Genomic DNA, 19,534 nt, shown 5'->3' on the forward strand with positions numbered 1-19,534 from the left:
TTCATAATAAATGGTCTTTTAAATTATTCACTGATGATGTCATACAGATTTAAATAATCTTCAGTGTAAGTCTCTGCTATTTGCAAGCTGTATCTGACACTTTAAAGAGTCTTTGCAAAAGATTTAACTGGGCTGCATTAAAGAATCCTATTTTTCCAGCTTTTATTTAGCCAGAAGATGAGCAACATCTATAAAATTTAACAAATGGATTGGGATGGCTTGGATGTTTTCAGACTCTTGCGGGAAAACAGCATGCAACATGAGAAGGAATTACTTTTGTCAATGACACAAAGTTTAATCCGAGATTGCTGGCTGTGTTAACTACAGTCAAGTTTGTTAACACAGAAAATATGGTGCTACCTGCCGCATAACCAGAGAATTACCTTTGGTGAGTCTCATGCTAGTTTATGTCAAACTGACCAAGACTTCTCATGGCACCTTAACCAACAGCCTTTGTGTGAACTATTATTTCATTGGTGAACTGTGTGCTGTTTTGTTCATGTGTTCTGGGTGTTAAGAAAAACAACCTGAAAACAAACACCACAACACAAAAAAAAGCAAGGGAAAAAAAAAGCTCCCTTCACACTCCCCCACTCCACTGACACAGATGAGCCCAGGGCAGTTGACCTAGACTCAAACTGGCTAAACACGAGAAAGGGCAAATTGTGAGCAAACAAAGCAAGCTCCAAGGGGATTTCTCTTCAACTTTCACAGTTTTCCCGTGCTTCAACCATCCCTGACTTGCAAAGCATATTAAATATGCTGCCGTCCCTGTCCAATGTCATTAGAGAACTGTCCATCGAAGAGCAGATTTCTACCAGAGCATGTTATCAACCTGAAGAAACTATACAACAAATTGCTAGCTGTGCCTTGGGTGGAACTGAAAAGGTTTGGTTCCCTTTCTTTTCTTTTTTCTTTTTAATTTTCTTGTTTTAAATAGTAAGGAAAGTCCGTGTCTGGGTGACAAGTAGAAGCATCCCCAGCACAGAGGAGCCTAACGACAGACCATAAGGCTTCTGGAATTTATCCTTGACTTAAGAGGTCTGAAAAAAAAAAAGTAGCTAGCAAGACATCGACTATATTCATGGATAGCTTTAAAAAGAGAAGAAATATTCTGTGGAAAAAAAATACCATGAGAATTGTTGGTTATAGTGGAAATTTGAGACAAAAAATCTCTGCACAGCAGCACTGTGACAGTGCCTGCTGAAGCAGGATGGTGGCCTAAACTGGTACTGGTCTCTCATACAATTGAGGAATAGTTTTCTTAGAGAAGAAGAGGTGCTTAAAAGTCACAGCTTAGGAATTCTTTATTTGTTATATCAGAAATACAACTACAGAAATATCTAATAGAGCAATAGAAACTTTTGATGTTAAGCAACAGAAACACTTACTACAGCAAAGTCCCCTGCAATACAAATGACTTTCAATGATGTCTTAAATATATGCCTCAAAAGGAAAACATATTTTTCTTTTGATTTCTGGAAACTTAAAGGTGCTATAAAAGGTGTTTTGCAACACCAGAGTAACAGGTCTGTGTTTCCCGCAAAATTTAAAACTCAGGTCTCACGTACTTTCACTCAAATCACACATGAATAAAAGCATGGGTAAAAGCAGATGTAAGTCTGGGGACCTAAAGTGGGTGGGAAAAGTAAAGTAACAAAATCATCTGAGTATGAGCTCTACCCAAAGTCTCCTGACTGCTCACAGTGAGCAGCTTGAATGCTTTAGTCTCTCTGCTTGGAAACAACTCTTTTCTCAGAGCTCTGCCCAACACCCACCTTCTGAAACACTTTCAAGGTGGGCTGCTTTCTGTATACTATGCAAAACACAATACTTTTGCACTCTCCTGCAAGAGATAATTAGATGGAGGGTGCTACATCTTTTACTGAGCATAAACCACGTGAAGCCACTCAGGGCAAGACAGGAGCCACAGTTACTTACATGTAAGATTTGTTACTAGTCAATGGCATATTCCACATGCATGACCAGACAAATTTCTCCAAGTAACTGTTTCTGGGTAACATCTACACCACACGCATAGGATGATACACACGTGGAAGGCACATGCCACGCTATCCCAGAAATGATGAATACTTTAGTATCAATATGCAAGAATTCTGTTTTACACTGGCAATGCACCTTGCACCTTCAGCATGCTCTTTACTTCCTCGAGGTGAGCAAAAGGTTGCTGCAAGCAGCCCCTTAATTCAACACAAATGTTCCTTCTGCTTTGTCAGCTTTGAATAATGCTTTCTCTCTCTCTCTCTCTCTCATCTGAAACATTTGGCTTGTAAGCAGCTTAATCCCCAAAAGAAAACGAAGATATATACTGTCATTTACAACTGTGCATCCTAATCCCCCAGTAATGTTTAATGACATACAGGAAAGCTAGTGGTTAGACTCAAACTAAGCCTCCTTATATAATTACAGTCAGTTAGAGGGCAAAACTCAAGAGCAAAGCAAGTGGAATGATCTTGAGCTCCTGCAAAGGCATTTGCCAGATACCAAAACTATCATAAAAGGTATCTCAAAATCAGGAACTGTGGATGTTGCATTGTCTTCCCAGCCAAAAAGTACACCATTTCACTCACAAATTTGTTTCTCTGTGTTTCTCAACACATTTGGCACAATCACCATTAGTAGAAAACAAAGAGAAGTCTACAGCATTCATCAGCTGTCCATCTCTGTATTTTGTATATGTCTAGAGATGTATTTGGAGATACCCTGCTCAACGGATGGAGCAGAATTTCACGTAATGGATCTCCATCAGCCTGTCTTGAAAGGATAAAGACATGTAGTGGCCCAAATATTTCTCATTAAAGGATGTAAATGGAGCATCATGCCAAGAGGGACTAATAGCCTAAAATACTGCAGAATTAACAGAGAGGGAAAGAATGGAGAAAACCTCCTAAGTGTCATGCACAATCAACAAATACCATAGCAAGATGAGGACTTTCCTAAACTGATGATTCACTCCAGTTACTGCTAACTAGACCCAGCACCCAATAGGCGCTGGTGCATCGATGCAACTAGTAGCTTTAAGCATACTGCACCATAAACCATAGGTTTAAGGTCCCCCTAAAGAAAAGGCAAGCTTTTAACTTTTTATAAGTAGCTAAAGAGGACAAGAAATGACCTGAAATCCTGTTTCCAAAGTGTGCACTTGCAGTTTCTTGCCACACAGTCGTCTTTCTAGCTAGCATCTTAACTGCATGAATGAGAAGGTTTGTTAGCCAGGGAATAAAGTAGTTACCATTTCAGATCACATTTAGGATCCATGCACATCGCTAACTAATAATTTTCTAAGGAATCCAAAAGGTCTCATGCTATTTCTGTTTTTAGCACAACACAAAATATAAGCTAAGAAATGCAGTTTGATAGAAAAAAAGGCAAAACTTATGTCAGTAAATCAGTACAGTCTTAAAGGCTCTTACAGGACCAGATACCACCTTGTAAGACTAGAAAGGCAAGATCCTCAGCCCTCAGCACAGCATTCAAAATCCTAGCAGACTGATCTAGTAGATTTTATATTTCTCACTACTGCTGTTGCATGACATGATTGAGGATACACACCAGCTTCGAGGCTTTTCAAGCTTCTGCCAGAGGGAAAGTTTCAAAGCAGACTTCTCCCAGTCTCATAATACTAAATGGGCTGGCCAGGAATGACATTTACACAGTTGAATCTTTTATTATTTTCTCTTCTGTAAAAACAATAGGAGCAATATGACCTGCTATCTTACATATATTTCTCTGGGTGGGTGGAGAACAAGTATAAAGGTCAGAAGGACAAAACATGCGGCTGTATAAGCCTCTGTTAGCTCTGAGATTTTCAGGGTGATACCTTCAGTATGAACACAAACTTCTCATGAATTTATGCTCACTAAATATTGCCATTGATGATTTCCCTGATAACATGTCTTGGGAACAGCTGACTCTTCCAGACCAGTGGAGGCTGTGTGGGATCCCTCAGAATGCACAAATGCTGTTCACCACCGCTAGCAGGGTTCCTGCAGGACATTGAAGAGGGCTCCCTATCAAAATTTTCCACCTCAGCTGATGGAGAGTAACAGGTCAAGCAGGAATCTCCCTCACCACTGAGCACTGGCCTTCAAGATCTGCCCATCTTACATTTAATTTTGAAACGGGAACTGTGCTACAGCACTGCAGGCACGCTCAAAACATGCACTAATGCATTATCTTCACACTAGTTTCAGTTCTTGTTTTTTTTGGATTGTGTCCCAGGCTTCCTTTTATTTTTGAGCTTAGCAAACTGATTCATATAAATAACCCGGTGTCCAAAAATATCCAGCTTTGGTAATCTGCAGTGAAATCTCTCTTCTTCTTCATGCTCCTTTATATGCAGTTTCATTATGTTCGTGCCAGATGAGCATTTAAGCAAGAGGGAGACACAGTAGGAGATGAAGAACCAGAGCAGTGTGTTTATGCTATGAGGTGAAACAGACACTTGTGCCTAGAGATCTGTACCAAACTGTTACTGAAGAGATAACTTGCCTGCTCACAGAGTATTTAATACCCAACATGACATTTCACAAAAGGCAGAGAGAAATCTCCTAAACAAATCCCATAATAATAGTCTTCTTGATACCACAGCATCCTATATTACACACATGCATTCTGTCCTCCATTTCGTTTCAGCAATCTCTGCTGTACTTAGCTGATAAAATAATCTCCCAAATGATTGTAGCTCTAAAATCTATTAAATCCATGAAGTATTGATGAGGCAGAATTAATGTCGAGATAATTACATTAACCACCTCCCCCCCTGCATTTCATAAAAGAAATACTGGAAGTAAAGCATCAGTGTGGTTGTACTACAAAAATACAACACACTCAGGTCACACCTTAAACTCTACATATAGATGTATTTATCACTACAACACATATTCATTTAGTAAGTCTTGTCCACAGAAATGTCCTTATCTGATGCCGAGAAGTCATGCTCTCTATTCTTTGTAATCTCAGGTATGATCCTTCTCTTACACATGCATCATGCAAACCAGGTACCACGTAAAAGCCCTGCCTCTCTCTGTGATGCTCCTCACTCCTTGTGCTACAGGGCTCATTAGCTGCAGGTTGAGAACATTACCCACCAAGACCCTGCTGCTGCCTGATTATAAACTTGGCACAAACACAAGTTTGGCAATACTCTCTATGCTGGATGTTTGCTGGGAGGTGTTTTCTGTCCTTGCTTTGCTGCCATTTTGGATTTTTGGCATGATGTCAGTCAAAATTTTCCAAGTTAATTCTGAAACAAGTTATGGGAAACTGGAGCGATGTGCTCATGTTAAAAGCTTCTGGCCACCCCTTGAACAGCACAAGAACTTTTGTGCTGTGATTGCAATTTGGACCATAAACTTGCAAGGTGTCAAGGCAAAATCTTTGTGTTTTGATCTCTGCAGAAAACTCCCAAACATGACTAAATTACTAACCTCAGAAAAAATAAATCTCTATTTGTTTGCATGAGCTTGCTAAGGAAGTGATGCTTCCTAGCAACTAAGTTCCCAGGACATCCCACTTTCGACACCTCAGGATCCTACTACCAGCTGGGTGGAACCTACCTGCTCCAAGCTGCATTTACATTTTAATATCAAATGATCAGAACTGGATATGAAACCAGATGCAAGGCTGTTCCGTATCTAAATCTGAACTACTCATGGGTTAGATGGCCCTGCAGTGTATCACATACATAGAATCATGTTTTTATTCAGTTTTCTACAGGGGAGAAAGAGGAACAGAAGGTATGAGAACATTCCAGTGTGATGGAACTGGAGTTTTTTGTGTCAACTACACTGACACACATGCAGAAAAGAGCAAAGCTGATGTAACACTTCCTAAACCAACATCTGAATATTCAGATTTAATGCTTTTCTTTCAAAAGCACACTTGGAGGGCTTCTTATCTAGATCTAAACCAAACCAACAAACTCAACCAATTCATCACTTGTAAAATCCTGCCATGGATCTCCAAGCTGCTGTATCATCAGGATCTACTGCAAACATCTCTGCTGCTAAGCCAGCTAAGAAAGCTGGGAGGTACAGCTACACACAGTGCTCTGCTCCATCTGCTGTTTTACCTGTCCTTCCCTATTTCTTCTCCCATGTCTATAGCAAGAGGGACATCTGATGGACAGCTCACAGACCAGCTCTCTTTTGCTGAGCAATTCGAACAATCGGATCACCTTAACCTCATGAAAAAAAACCCCAACAAAACACAAAACCCCCCAACAAGAGCTGTATTAAATGGATTAACAGTGAGATGTAAGAAAACACTTGGGAAAATGACAGAGATGGCAGGGGGGTTGGATCTAGACAATCTTATGGTCCTTTCCAACCCTAACCATTTTGTGATTCTATGGAGACACAAAAATCTGTTCTGCAGGAGACTGGAACATAACCTCCTCGTGTAGGGTTATCTGACTTAATAAACTGAACACAAGTATAACGACGCTTCACATCTCTTTAAGAGAGCAGACCAAATCCAACCTAGTTGGGAGTGGAGACATGCAGTTCTGGGCAAGGAACAAGCTGCATTCCTTAGGAATCTTATGGACCAGATTTAACATTTACTACACCCAGCAGCACCAACATGCACATCTTTTGCACAGACTAGATCAGAAGAAAAGAAACAGACTAAAACTGAAGGAATTACAAGCATAGCATAGCAAATCTTGGTAATCCCCATAATTATTTAAAAATGCTCAAATATTTCCACACACTTTCCTTCCTACAGATGCATGGTAATCTTTAGCCCATAGGAAGAGATAACAAAGATATGTAGCAGAACATTATGAGGCACATCAGCACTCAAATTAATGACTCTGGAAAATGAAAAGCTACAAGAAATAGGACCAAAAAGCACCAGGTCAGCCCTAATTGCAGAGAACAGCTAATGATTCTGGCAAAACCTCTTCTGCGCCTTACACAGCAGAATACAGGTAACAAAGCAAAAGTAACAGCAGGTTAATTTTGCAGTGACAGCCCATATTGCAAGCTCTCTGCAGATAATATATAGCTGTCCTGTAATATTTTATGTCAGGAACTTGACAAGTGTGAAGGATCACCAAGAAAAATTCAGTAACATTTTTGGTAGACATCAAGGATGTAAATAATTGTATGATAAAAATCAGACACCTAGGAATGGACAAGGCATCACAATCTTTCTAAATGCAGACATATTTAATGTGTATAGACTGAAAATAAATTTTCTATACTTACTCAAAATCAAAGCAGGCATTACCTGCTTGTTGTTTGTTTGCTTAAAATGAAGAGAGAAGAAAAATCTGACTGTCCTTAATGAAAAAAACCAACCCCAACCCAAACCCCTGAAATAAAATAGCAGATTCATGTTTTAGCAGCTGAAATCCGAATCTTCTGTGATATGTTCGAGCAACCAGAAATTGCTGAAACCATTTCTTAAGATGTGCAGTTGCTTCTGGACTACAGAGGAGTGTGCAGATAGAAGCACAGCATCTCAGATTTCAGCTGAAACATGAAAGGCTCCATTTGGGGAATCATCCCTGCCTAAATTTAGATTGAAAAGAGCAGTGGACTTCCAGGCCTCAAGATATACATTCAGCTTCAAGACTTGTGTTTGAACCATTCAAAGCTTCCTGGGAAGCGAAATCTGTGGGAAGAGGCATACATGGTACAGGCACACCTGGCACAGAAAGATGCAGGCCAGGTTTACAATACAGCAGACCCTCTCGCTATTCACTTCACAGTTTGATCTGCCACTGATCTTGATGGCTGTGACCAACTACAGGGTTTAGATGGACAGGGAGAGAACACCATCCTGTTCATCAAAAGCCATGCTTGGGAATAGAAAACACTCCTATGAAAGGCAAGAGCTTTAAGGGGATTCTGGGCTAGCAAAGAGCAGTCCGACTAGGGAAAAAAATACAAAACACATCACACTGTCTTCTGTCCTACATCAGCCATGCTTCTTGGGACTTCTTGAGGTCGTGTAAGCATTTGATGTGGGAAGATGTCCGTTTCATGACATCTTGCCAAATGCTATGCTCAATTCAAGACAGGTCAAACCTGTAGTGGCACACAAAGTTATCTGCTCTGACATCAGCAAAGCTGCTTTACAAGAATCTCATTCAAAAGATGTCTCTTCTCACACGGCTCAGAAAGATATCATCAGCTTAGCTGAGGGAGTTTTAAATTCAGCCAAGATTTCCCTCCCAGCATTCAAGTATACTTCCCTAATCAGCTCCTAAATCCATTATGAATTTTTGATCTGGAGGCTGCATGACCTTTTCTAAGACTTTGATACAAGATGAATAAATAACTGCTGAGCCTCAGAGCTCAGCTGCTATGTCAAGGCAAATTCAAAACGTTCTCTTGATGTCCAGTCTTTCTTGGAAGCAGTGGGTTAGGGACAGAGACTGGGCAAAACGGGTTCCTTGTCTTATATTTTTTGTATTTATTTTTAAACTACCTGGGAATGTGGAATGCCTTAGGCAAACCTACAGCGGGGTCAGAGATATTTCAGAGGTCCTTATAGAAGAGAAACTCAAGGTTCTTGATTATTCTGTCTCAAACAGTCTGAAGTGGGAAGAGGGGAAGGAACAGCTGTGAAAACAAGCAAAATTTGCAGTCTGTTTACATATTATAATGCCTCCAGGAAAACAATATTAAATTTTGGGCAAAATCCTGGAGCATGGAGTGGCACAAATACAGCTCTAGACTGGCTTGAGAAATTTCCAGCATATTTACAGTTCAGCAGTGAGAAGTGTCTCTTCTTTGGCTTATATATCTAGGCTAGTCTGGAAAACAGGTCATTTTCACAAACATCAGTTTGTCAGCCAACCTTTTCCCAAGTTTTGAGATTCATCTAAGTGAAGCATCCATGTTCTTCAAGTCTGAACATGGGTTAAGAAACACAGAATCATGGAATCATAAAATAGTTAGGGTTGGAAAGGACCTTAAGATCAACATCACCCAAGAAGAACCTTTCTGAACCAGACTGGGGTTTTGCTTGGTTTCCCCCCCCACTTCCCCTCCCCACTAACAAGTCTACTTCATCTCTGCGTCAGCACATTTCCTTGGAGTCACAAGAAGCAGATTCTCCAATTTTGGGGTCTTCTCTAAGGCTCCTTTTACAGGCAGGGAAGATGCAAAGTCTGCACTAACTGATAATATGCAATAACAAGGGACAAGAAAGCATTTTTTTCACTCTGAGGATGATCAGACACGGGAACAGGTGCCCAGAGAAGCCACAGAACTTCTAGCCAGTTGAATTTTGAAAATCAAGGCTTTTGATTTCTTCCTTGGTGCTACATGGCATCACTACTTCTGAATTATGACTACTCCTTAACCTGTGAGCACCATAATTTTGTCACACCTCACACAAAGATCAGCTGATCTGTAAGGACAACTTTTAGGAGCAAAGTATCATTACTACCACCAAAAAGAAAACTAGATATAGATTCTATCTTCTTTTGCATTAACAGAAATTAGTACAAAACCTTATGGACCAATGAGCTCATGCTCTTGTCTGTGGCTTATTTTTGGCCCTGCAACTAAATTCTAGTTAAATAATTGCTGGTTATATTTCCCAATCTATGGATATAGGTGCAAGCTTACTAAATGCACAATTGTGAGAAAAGCCAAGCTGAAGAGAGGAAATTGTTTAAAAGAATGAGCTGTAGCAGGGTTCACCATTGTACCATTGCCCAGGACGTTTTGCGCATTTGGTCCACTTCTGTATAAAATTCTCATCTTGGCTACCTTATCTCTAAGAGTATGCAGAAGGCTAAGTGATCTACATTTAAACATCTGCTAGCTAATCCAGATTTTTGTGTACGATATAGCAACATCTGGTTTTTTAAATGGCAGAAAAGAACAAGTGCTCCCACAGAGCCGATCTTTGATTTTCAGTTTTCTACCCTGCAGGCTATTCAGCTCTGAAGTCTTCTGCCAGTGGAGAATAAGCCAGTTTCCATCAGCAATCTGCCCACGCTGCCTGAAGAAATAATACCAGTCCAATATCCTGCCTGACCAAGGGAAAGAAGTGGAACAAACTTCTGCTGGCTTTTTTTTTCCAAGGGTGACAATGATGAATTGGCATTAGCTGGAACTGTATGTATTGACAGTTTCCTAGGGGGAAAAGCAAGATGAGCTTACAAACTACTCCAGATTTGCTGCTTTTTTGCATGTCGGAAGAGCTTTCTCTGGGTTACTGTGCTCTAGTTGGGGCATGTCACTAATTAGCTCACTTTCTTCTCTGCCTCCTTTTCCTAAGAGCAATGCAGCTCAGCAGCACAGATGCATCACAGACAATGTGCCACATGCCCATAGGACTCTAGGACCCAAAGTCTGTAGGAAACTCATGCCTCTAAAAGTGTTGTATACAGAACAGCCAGAGAAGCAGCAAAGCTTGTCCTTGTGGGATGGAACAGGAAAACTGGTACAACACACAGGAGCATTTAACTGCATTAACTACTACTATCAGGCATAAGCAAATCATCATAGCCCCATGTGGCAAGTGTGCCAGTCTGACATTCTGGGAATGGATGGAAAGATTTCAGAATGATTGGACGCCCTTACCACTTTGCGTTCTTTGTGCTCCTTCTACATTATTTTTGCTTCTGATTTATTATACCACTGGCATGTTTTTTTCTTCCCCTTGTTTTTAAATCAGGCCTTTGTGTTTCTTCTCCAGGTTTTAGCACACTCTTGTGCAGATTATAACAGCTACAAACACAATAAGCAGATGCCACAGGAGCAAATGAAACTACATTCCTCGCCCTGAGGCCTAGCATGCTGTTTTCTGTCAATGCTTCTCATGCTGTGAGTCTCCACAGCAGAGGGAGAAAACCACATACAATCAACTACGTCTCTGTACTTCCCGTCAGCTAAAAAAATTTACACTGAAAAAATCTAAAACAATGTTTCTGAAATTCTAATTGAAAACCAAAACTGATAAAGACAGCACCACTTACCAGAATTTCCCCCCAAAGAGAGCAAGCTTACATTCACCACATTTCCTCAAAAATGGCTCGAAAATGTGCCCTGTAAGACGAGAGAGAAAGGGAAAGAAAAAAATTAGTGACTGGAACACCACAAATTATGTTACATTTCTTTCTCATTCTGCTAGCATTTACCACCAAAATTCCACAATTTCTTCTGTTTTAGGAAAGGAGGTAACTGGATATGAACCTTCACAACTCATTACTGAATTCCACCAGTATTATACAGAAAGTTATAGTAATTGCAGTTCTCCCTCAGACTGCTCAGACACATCACTGTCACTGACACGATAGCTATTCAGACTTCAGAGAGACGAGGTCAACAGCATGAAATGCGCAGCAGCACACACCAAGTGTGCCAATTATATTAGATCCGGCCCTAAAAAAATTGCTCAACCCAATATCTCTTAGTGATTTTGCTTTAGCAAGGTGTTTTTGAAATATAATGCATCTAAGGCTCTCTCACAGCCTCCTTGTATGAAAACTGCACAAAGAAATAAATAAGGGGTTGTGCCACACTACGTTTTTAGACTATATTAATTACATGGTGCTCTCAAGAAGAACAAAGAGAGAGAAGAAGTAAGTCAACACAATATCTAGTTTGACACACACTAGTGCCACTTTGCAGAAGACGGAGAGCAGAAGTGACAAATGCCACCATTTTGCCAACCCTGAGTAAATTTCACATGACAGCTACTCCTTATTCTTCCTTGAGGCAAAATCTTTGAGAGAACAACTCACGGAGCACAGACTAACAATGATGTTAAAGCATTTAGTTTGTAAACTCCTAGAAGACAGGAGCTGTGATTCTGCTAGTGTTCAGCTTTGGGAGCATTAACTGCACACAGGTTTCAGTGCCCAAGTGTCCACTCCAGTGAAATCAAACTGATTTTGAACTGCTCTAAACTCCCATTCTCCCCATAGCTTCCATGAAAGAGGTATCCGTGAATTATTGATGGATGCATCAATTTACAGCTATACAAAGACTACTTGAAACCCTGTATTGTTAATTGTGGAAACCTGCCTCAGCTGCAGAACCCACAGACCTTTGCACTAGCACCTCCCCTGAAGGTTGCTGTAGGCATTCACAGGAAAGGAAGGGGGAATGGCTTCTTAGGTCAAATTGCTTTTACTGGTCATCGTTACATGAAAAGTAGCTAAGAAAATAAAATTTCTATTACGAAATAACCAAATAAATCTTCTATAAAACATGGGAACTGTATCACTCTGTTCTAAATCCTGATTAGCTACCAGATGTCTGATCTCATAAGGCTTAAGCTTCATTTTGGGTGGAGGGTTCAGGGTGGGGAGAGAAGGAAAAGAAAAAGAATCATTACAAATGAAATGAGGCTGTTGTGAAAGATTTTAGGAACAGACATTTCTAATCACAAAACTACAAGCAAAGCATCTTTTCTCTGCTTGCTTTGTTTAGTGGCTGAGAAAACAACTGGCCATATCAAGGAATAAAGAAAGAAAACCCCAACACCCCTTCCTCCCCCAACACCTTTCGTAGAGCTTGGCAGAATTTCTGAAAACACTGAGAAAAGGATTGGTCTTAACTGCTTTGCTCAAACTCAGGGAAGGTGGTTATTATTCCAGTGCCATCCATTTCCCTCCCTAGCTGCCAGGCATTTGGCCTGGAAAGAAAAAACCGAGTCAAGAAACTCTGCTTCTGCCTCTGAACTAATTGGATAACATTTACATGCAGAAAAGTTAGGAGTTTAAGAGATGAGCCAGATCTGAAACAATCCAATAGCACCTCGACTCTAGATTAGCTCATTATTTTCTTTTACACCAAGAGACTGATTTAATAATTTCCCCAGAGAAGTGATGAATAAGTGAAACTCTGTACTCCACACTGCTGGTCCCATGAATACTTGAAAGACAGGGGCGGGCACTGCTGCCAAAAGGGGCTGAGCTCCCCCTGGCACTGATGTGGAGCTTCTGGATACAGCCCCAGCAGCACTCCCTCCCTCCTTCACCCCAGCACAAATGCTTGTGCAGGAACTGGGATGAAAACAAACTGTTGGTTTGGTTTCTTTAAAAAAAAAAAAAAAACAAAACAACAAAAAACCCCACAAAAAACCCTCAAAAACCAAACTAGGGAAAGAGAAAAGGATGGAGAGGCAAATGTAGGATTTGGGAACGGCAGGTCTGATTACTGTTTATCTGTCCGCAGTGCTAGTTTCAACCCACAGAAAAACTGCACTGTTATGGTACTGGATTCCAGGCAGTTGTCTTTATACATGCTAAAGGAGTCTAGTCCAAGCTGTCCACTGAGACCATGTACGACAAAAACAAGCAAGAGGGCTAGGTAAAGAAGTGGCTAGTTAAATTTGAGACAGAGAGACAATTTACTACATCTCCAGCCTTGCAAGAACTTTTGAACGTTGAGAGTGGCAGATGAAAAGCTTTTTGCTTGATTTTAGAAGATGATGCAAAACGTGCTCTGTCTCTCTGGCTACAAAAGAGATGAGGTATTTCAACGTAGAGCGGGGCAGGGAGGGAGGAGGGAAGGGAACATTTTTTGCTGCATAATTGGGGGTGAGGGCTGGACCTGCCTTGCAGAGGAAACCAAAGATTATTCACTCTTTCTTTGTGCTCTGCCTGGGGTCTGTCCAGAATCGGTTTTATCCTTAATGATTTTCATTCTGCCTAAGCATGTAGGAGGAATATTCACTTTTCTTGAAAGCTTTGGATAATGTTACTTATGTCAAAATTCTGACCAACACTTTTCAGAAAAGTTTTGCTAACTTTGCAGCTTACAGCCTAGGAGGTGCAAAATCAATGAATACAAGCTTTGAGGCACACCAATTTTGGCTTCTTTGTAATCAGTATAATAAATAGAAGAGGTGACAAAAAGTTTGTCTGATCAAAATTACTACTGAAGAGGGCTTGGTTTCCCAAGCTACTGTGTTTGGGAAAAACGAAAACCCAGAAGTAGCCATCTGACTACTCAGTGAAAGGTGTCCTTCTTTTGGATAAGTCTGTTTGCACAAGTAGTTCTTTTAACAAAAGGAATTTATCATAAAAGGTTTAGATTTGCTTTAGTTAGGAAGAGTTGGCTATATGTGTCCAAAGGTATACCCCAATATCCAACAGGCTGCTGGCACCATCTGAATGACATAGAGTAAGTATTTAGGTTTATTCATTACTCCAACCAGGGGAAGAGTGGGAAAGGGAGAGCAGAAGTTTCAGGCTAAGGAAAAGTGTTCAAAATGAGAACCTTTTAAAAAAAATAATCATATTGAACTCCCCTTCTGCTTACCATCAGAATGAGGCTGTTTTAAAGTATAATCAATTGAACAGTATTAGATTTTAGAGCATCAGATTCCATAAGTAGCTGCAACTATTGATCCCATCACCCCAAACTGTGACACATGTCACTGCCAATACGGAAGTAGTGTCCAAACAAAAGCTGTCCAAGCATCTCCTACATGGTAAGACATGGTAAAATACTTAGCTCATCAACAGACATGGGAAGTTGCTCTGAATCTCAGAGAGACTGAATTGAAACTTTAAAGAAAAACAAAAGTCTTGGGAGATAATCAGTATCCTTTCCAACCCTAACTATTCTATGATTCAATGATTCTATTAACTTTTACTGTAAGCAGCACCAGCTTCAACAAATTGGAGGTTTCTACCAAAACAACATACACTCTCCCCAGTATTGCATGTATACCAGCAGTGTTTTTATGTAGCCTTGTGTAAAAATTACTTTCTTTTTGTAAAGAAATAAGTATTTCATGAAACAGAATGTGGTGAGTAGCACAACCACGCATCATTTGTGTGTTTGGTTTCATGACATCACAGGCTTCATAAGACAACCCCTGATTTTTCTCATCAGCCTTCCAGATAGATTTCTGTTAGTTCATATTGAGATCAGAATTAAGTTTATTACTACTGGCAAAAGAGAAATCACTGACAACAGATATAGTTACTACCTTTTTTTTTTCTCAAGCTTGCACTCCCAAATCCATTAACACCCACCCACTTCCAGGATCTTTGGATCAGGTCCGCCATGAACAATCCTAGATGTGAACCCACAACCCCCCCTGATTATTCATTAAAGCAAAAAATGTTCCGTGACAATTTACCCACCATTTAAAACAGATAATAACATGACTCAAGGCACAAAAACAGCTACACAGAGGATTCTGGTTTGGTACATGTTGCAGTCGTTGCAGTTCATGAGAGGTTCACCCAGCTGGAATAAGTGGCTGACTGAAGTCATAAGTGTTCTTAAATACTTTTCAACTGGTAGTAGATGCAATTGAGTTTATGATACTCAGACATAGAAGAAAATCTACATAATGATAAACATCTGTCAGTTTTCTATTACTAGCATGCCTCTGCTGCTGTTTTTTCAAACCTCAAGTAGAAGGAGGCATCCTGGTGCTTGGGCTGCTATTTTACTTGGCAAAAAAAACAGGGAAGATTAAGGTTTTCAGGCTGGAGAACAGTTTACAAATAAACATATCTGGATCAGGATGTGTAACCTGTAAATGAGCTGGATGCACTTTGTAATGAAAGTCTTGGTTAGTCAGCGGAGTAGTAGAATTCCTTGTTCATATGCTCTAATGCCATCTGTCGTATTTTACAACACATCATATTACATACATTTTGGGACATGATTCAGTACAGAAAGTATTTTTCAGTAGTAGGTTATTATGGCCCTACAGTAACAGGGTTTTGAGTTACTTGTTTTAGACAGGGTAAAGAGTGTTACCCAGGAGGCTGCTGACACTAGCGCTGGAACAAATGCACAGAGGTGTGCATTTCAGTTTTGCCTAGGGTGCAGTGTTTTCTGCCTATTCACACCACCATAAGATTTCTAATTCTACTAAAAAAAAGAACACCCCCCCAAAACCCCAAACAACCATCAACAACAAAAAACTCAAAACAAAACAACAAAACCCCAAGAACCTTCTAAAAGCAGCATTGCACACAAGAAAAAAAAACCATCCTCCTGCATGCTCACTTTATATGGCCAGTTTATAAAGGAACTGCACATCTTCACTTACATAAAGCAATCTTTTACTACGTAATGCCATATTACATATAAGAGCCCTTATCCTGTGAACATCTGAAAGTTTGCCAACAATAAAACATTTAGTTTAAGGGAAACTTTTAGGCTTGCTCTTAGACAGAGATGGAAGACTCCCTGTTAGTCTGAAACTGCCCCCTGCAAAGTGAGGGCCCCAGATAGGAGGCACATGATATGAAAAAGCCCAGTCGTCAATGGAGTGGGGAAGAGCTGAGCAGCAGAAAGAGGGAGCTCCCACAGGAAGCAGATCTTGCAACAAGTGCAGACACAACCCTGGACAACAGCTGAGATAAAAGCCCAGCAACACCTTTAGAAGACTCAACTAAGACTAAATGCTACTGTTCTGCTGGTTTGTCCTCCCACGTAACAGCGCCAAAACTTGGAAAGATGACAGTGGCTACAGGGCAGGCATCCTGCATTTTTTAATGTGAAAGTCACTGGATTTCTAAAACAGTTACTTGAAAGCTTCATGCAGTTTCAGGATGTAAGTAAGGATAACCAGGTCCCTCCCTGAAAGGAGTCACAAAGTAGATTAATGGTTTCAAACCAAGAATGTTTTGTCTTCACTATCAAACTTGTGGCTGTCTAAAAACATACCTTTTAAACTCCTCCCCTTTCCATTTGGAACAGGAGGAGCTCAGATGAAAAGTCACTGTTGCAGTGACAAGTCCTAAGAAACAGGAAGCACAGCACAAAAACATGAGGAAAATCCTTCTTTGCTTGAACTTTTCATAAAGACAAAAGAAACCAAACCACAAATTGTGTTAAAGATCATAAACTGAACACTTTAATCTCCTCACAGACTGGATCTATTGACTTATCTTTAGCACACATGCTGTTGCCAGCTGGTCCCCATGTCCTGTGTTTCCTGTGGCATCCAGTCCTGCCAAAGCATATTGCTCGTTCTCCTTCTCTCTGAGATGCTTCACTCCCGCAGGCAGGTTTAGACCCTTGATATTGGCAGCTCAGTATCGGTGATATTAGTACCTTTTTCTTCTCTCAGCTTTCAAACAGTACAAACTAATCTAAATCCTTCTTATATTCAAAGCTAGATCTTCACTGCTAAAACTTGCCTTTTCCAGGCATCAACTTGCTTTGTAACACAGCAGAGAGCTGAACCATAAAGGAGCTGGGACCTGAAAACATCAAGGCAGCTTGTAACCAAGCACTCTTGCATGGAAAGTACCCGTACAGGCAGAATGTGTCGATGTGTACACTTAACAGAGGCAAATGCAAAGAGACATAATATGCCAAAAGCATTAACACCTGGTGGGACAGCCAGTGGTTATGGTGAGTAAGTGGAACACAACACGGCGAGGGTACAAGGGATAGAAAGACAAATGTAATGGCACGCATGGCCCTTTGCTAAATCTTGCTTTTTGAAATTATTCTGAGAAGATCCCACTGCCTGGAACAGAAGCAAGTGTGTATCTCTTTGCAAGTTGAAAGCCAGCCTGTGTCCTGCATACATCGGTCTGCCCTGCTGGAACTGCCTGCCCCCATGTCTGGGCATCATAGTCAGTCACGAGGCCTGAGCAATCAATGGGGGAACCTATTAGCAAGATCAATACCATGCATATACTCAGACTGAAAATGTTACTTATGCATGAGGAGCATGTGATTGCAGCAACTTTAGTTCTCAAAACAGTAGAAAAATTACTTCATTAATTGCGGGAAGAGTGCTTGCATTTTGAGTTGCAGAAAAATGAGAAGTACTATGACCTAAACTTCTTTTTTTTTTTTTTTTTTTTAAATATATGAAAGGAGTCTAAAAATAGTCCTAAGACGATACTGCACTCTCCAGCCCTCTGAGCTGGCTCCTAGGATGCTGAGCACCCCTGGAGCTGAGGGAGAGATGTAGTGGCTGGAGCCAGCGCTGCATCCCTCTGCTGCACCCTTCAGCCTGCACACCCTTACCTGCCTAATATCCCAGTGGCACCAGTAGAGTGCTTCTGTGGCCAGAAATAAGCACTCATGTCACTGTTAAAGATGACAAAGCAAAGGGGAAAAAAGGCAAGCATAAGATTTTAGAAGCTTTTTGTTTTAATAATTGATTTTGCAGTTTGTCTCAACGAAGAAAATGTTTTTCTCTGAAGATACAGGGTTGACCCTAAAGTACCTTTAGCAGAAACTGGCTAAACAGCGTAAGTACAAACACTCCACGGAAGCAGTTAAAGGCTATTTAGAACTGCAATTACACTGCAAAGTAAATATAGAGGCTTATATACAAAAAAATAGGGTTTATAAATGATTTTACCCTCCCCTTAAGAGAGAATTCTAGCTATGCAACAAACATTTTTGTGCTTAATCAGTATGCAAGGTTTTAATTAAGGATGTTATATCCATGATGTACAATGAAAATATACAGTATACGCTAATATTGCAGTACAACAGTACCATAATGTCAGCCAATCCCACTGTGCAAGAAATCATAAAAGACACACATAGGAAGAAATGGTCTCAGGACCTGGCCAATTTACTTCTGGGCTTTAAAGGTTTAAAGAATTCAGCATATATCCTGTACTCTTAGGACAAACTGGGGGTGAAAAGGGACCTGTGTATTACTAAGAACTTCTTGTAGTTCAGTCAAATCACAAGTTTAGCTAATTTTAAAGATGTAAAATACTATTTTTATCTTGTACATGCAGTAGTTTAATGGATTAATCACTCCATATTTTGTACATTTTGTTTTCCTAACTACTGTAATTCCAAAACTGTCTGTGAGTGAAACGAAAGCATGGCAGGGTCTGCAATCCTGCCCCACGAGGTGGTGGTGGTGGGGCTGGGGAGGAAGGCAAAGGCTGTCATTGCAGAACTATGCTACCTACATGTGGTCATATTTCCTGATGTGAAATATTAAAATGTTGAAAAGGGGCTGAAATTCTTCAAGAGTGAGCTGTTTGTAAACCTATTTCTGTACCAAAGAGAGTCCATGAAGCAAAAAGTAAACAGTGTAAGAAAAGAACATAGCAACACGATTAAAAAACAAACAATGAAAACGCTGCACTGCAGTTATTAACTACAAGGAACTGAAAATAAACTGTTTCCTTTTTGCCATGTTCACTTTAATCTTCTGAGAGGCAGGAAGGGGGAAGACATGAGGAGGCAGCAGTTTCAGACTTGTGGAGCTTATCAAATCCCAGATCGGATGATTAGAGCAAAGCTAAGAAGCAAACATCCTCTCTCCCCACCTCCCTCCCTCCCCAGAAAGGAAGCACAGCCTTTAGGACCAATCTGCAATGTTTGTTTGTTGCTCTTTAAAGGATTACTCTAGAGAGCATTTTTCTTAAGTTGTTTTTACATCTTTTTGGGAGTTTCAAATTAAACAAAAATACTGGAAATGGAAGAACAGAAAAGGTAACATGCTGGTTTATTCTTTTAATAGTGAGACAAGTAAAGCAAATAAATAAGGTCCTTGGTTGTCATACAACACAAAGTGGAAGGGAATAAGAGTTTTAAATATGAGAAGCATAATTGCACAACTTAGGAAG

The 19,534-nt window shown here is 40.3% G+C and overlaps 1 protein-coding gene across 3 annotated transcripts in view; it reads right to left on the reverse strand.

Moving 5' to 3' along the window:
• FYN (FYN proto-oncogene, Src family tyrosine kinase) overlaps nucleotides 1-19,534 on the reverse strand; it is a 142,650-nt gene that overhangs the window by 68,823 nt on the left and 54,293 nt on the right. For all 3 annotated transcript variants that reach the window (XM_061366827.1, XM_061366828.1, XM_061366826.1), the window contains exon 2: nucleotides 10,970-11,039. The gene's annotated coding sequence lies outside the window, so the exon portion shown is untranslated. The remainder of the gene's footprint in view (nucleotides 1-10,969; nucleotides 11,040-19,534) is intronic.

The sequence above is a fragment of the Neopsephotus bourkii genome, unplaced genomic scaffold (genome assembly GCF_033783945.1).
Source record: "Neopsephotus bourkii isolate Nb327-2 ecotype Australia unplaced genomic scaffold, CSIRO-AGI_Nbou_v1 NB_1358, whole genome shotgun sequence".
NCBI classification, from domain to species: Eukaryota; Metazoa; Chordata; class Aves; order Psittaciformes; family Psittacidae; genus Neopsephotus; species Neopsephotus bourkii.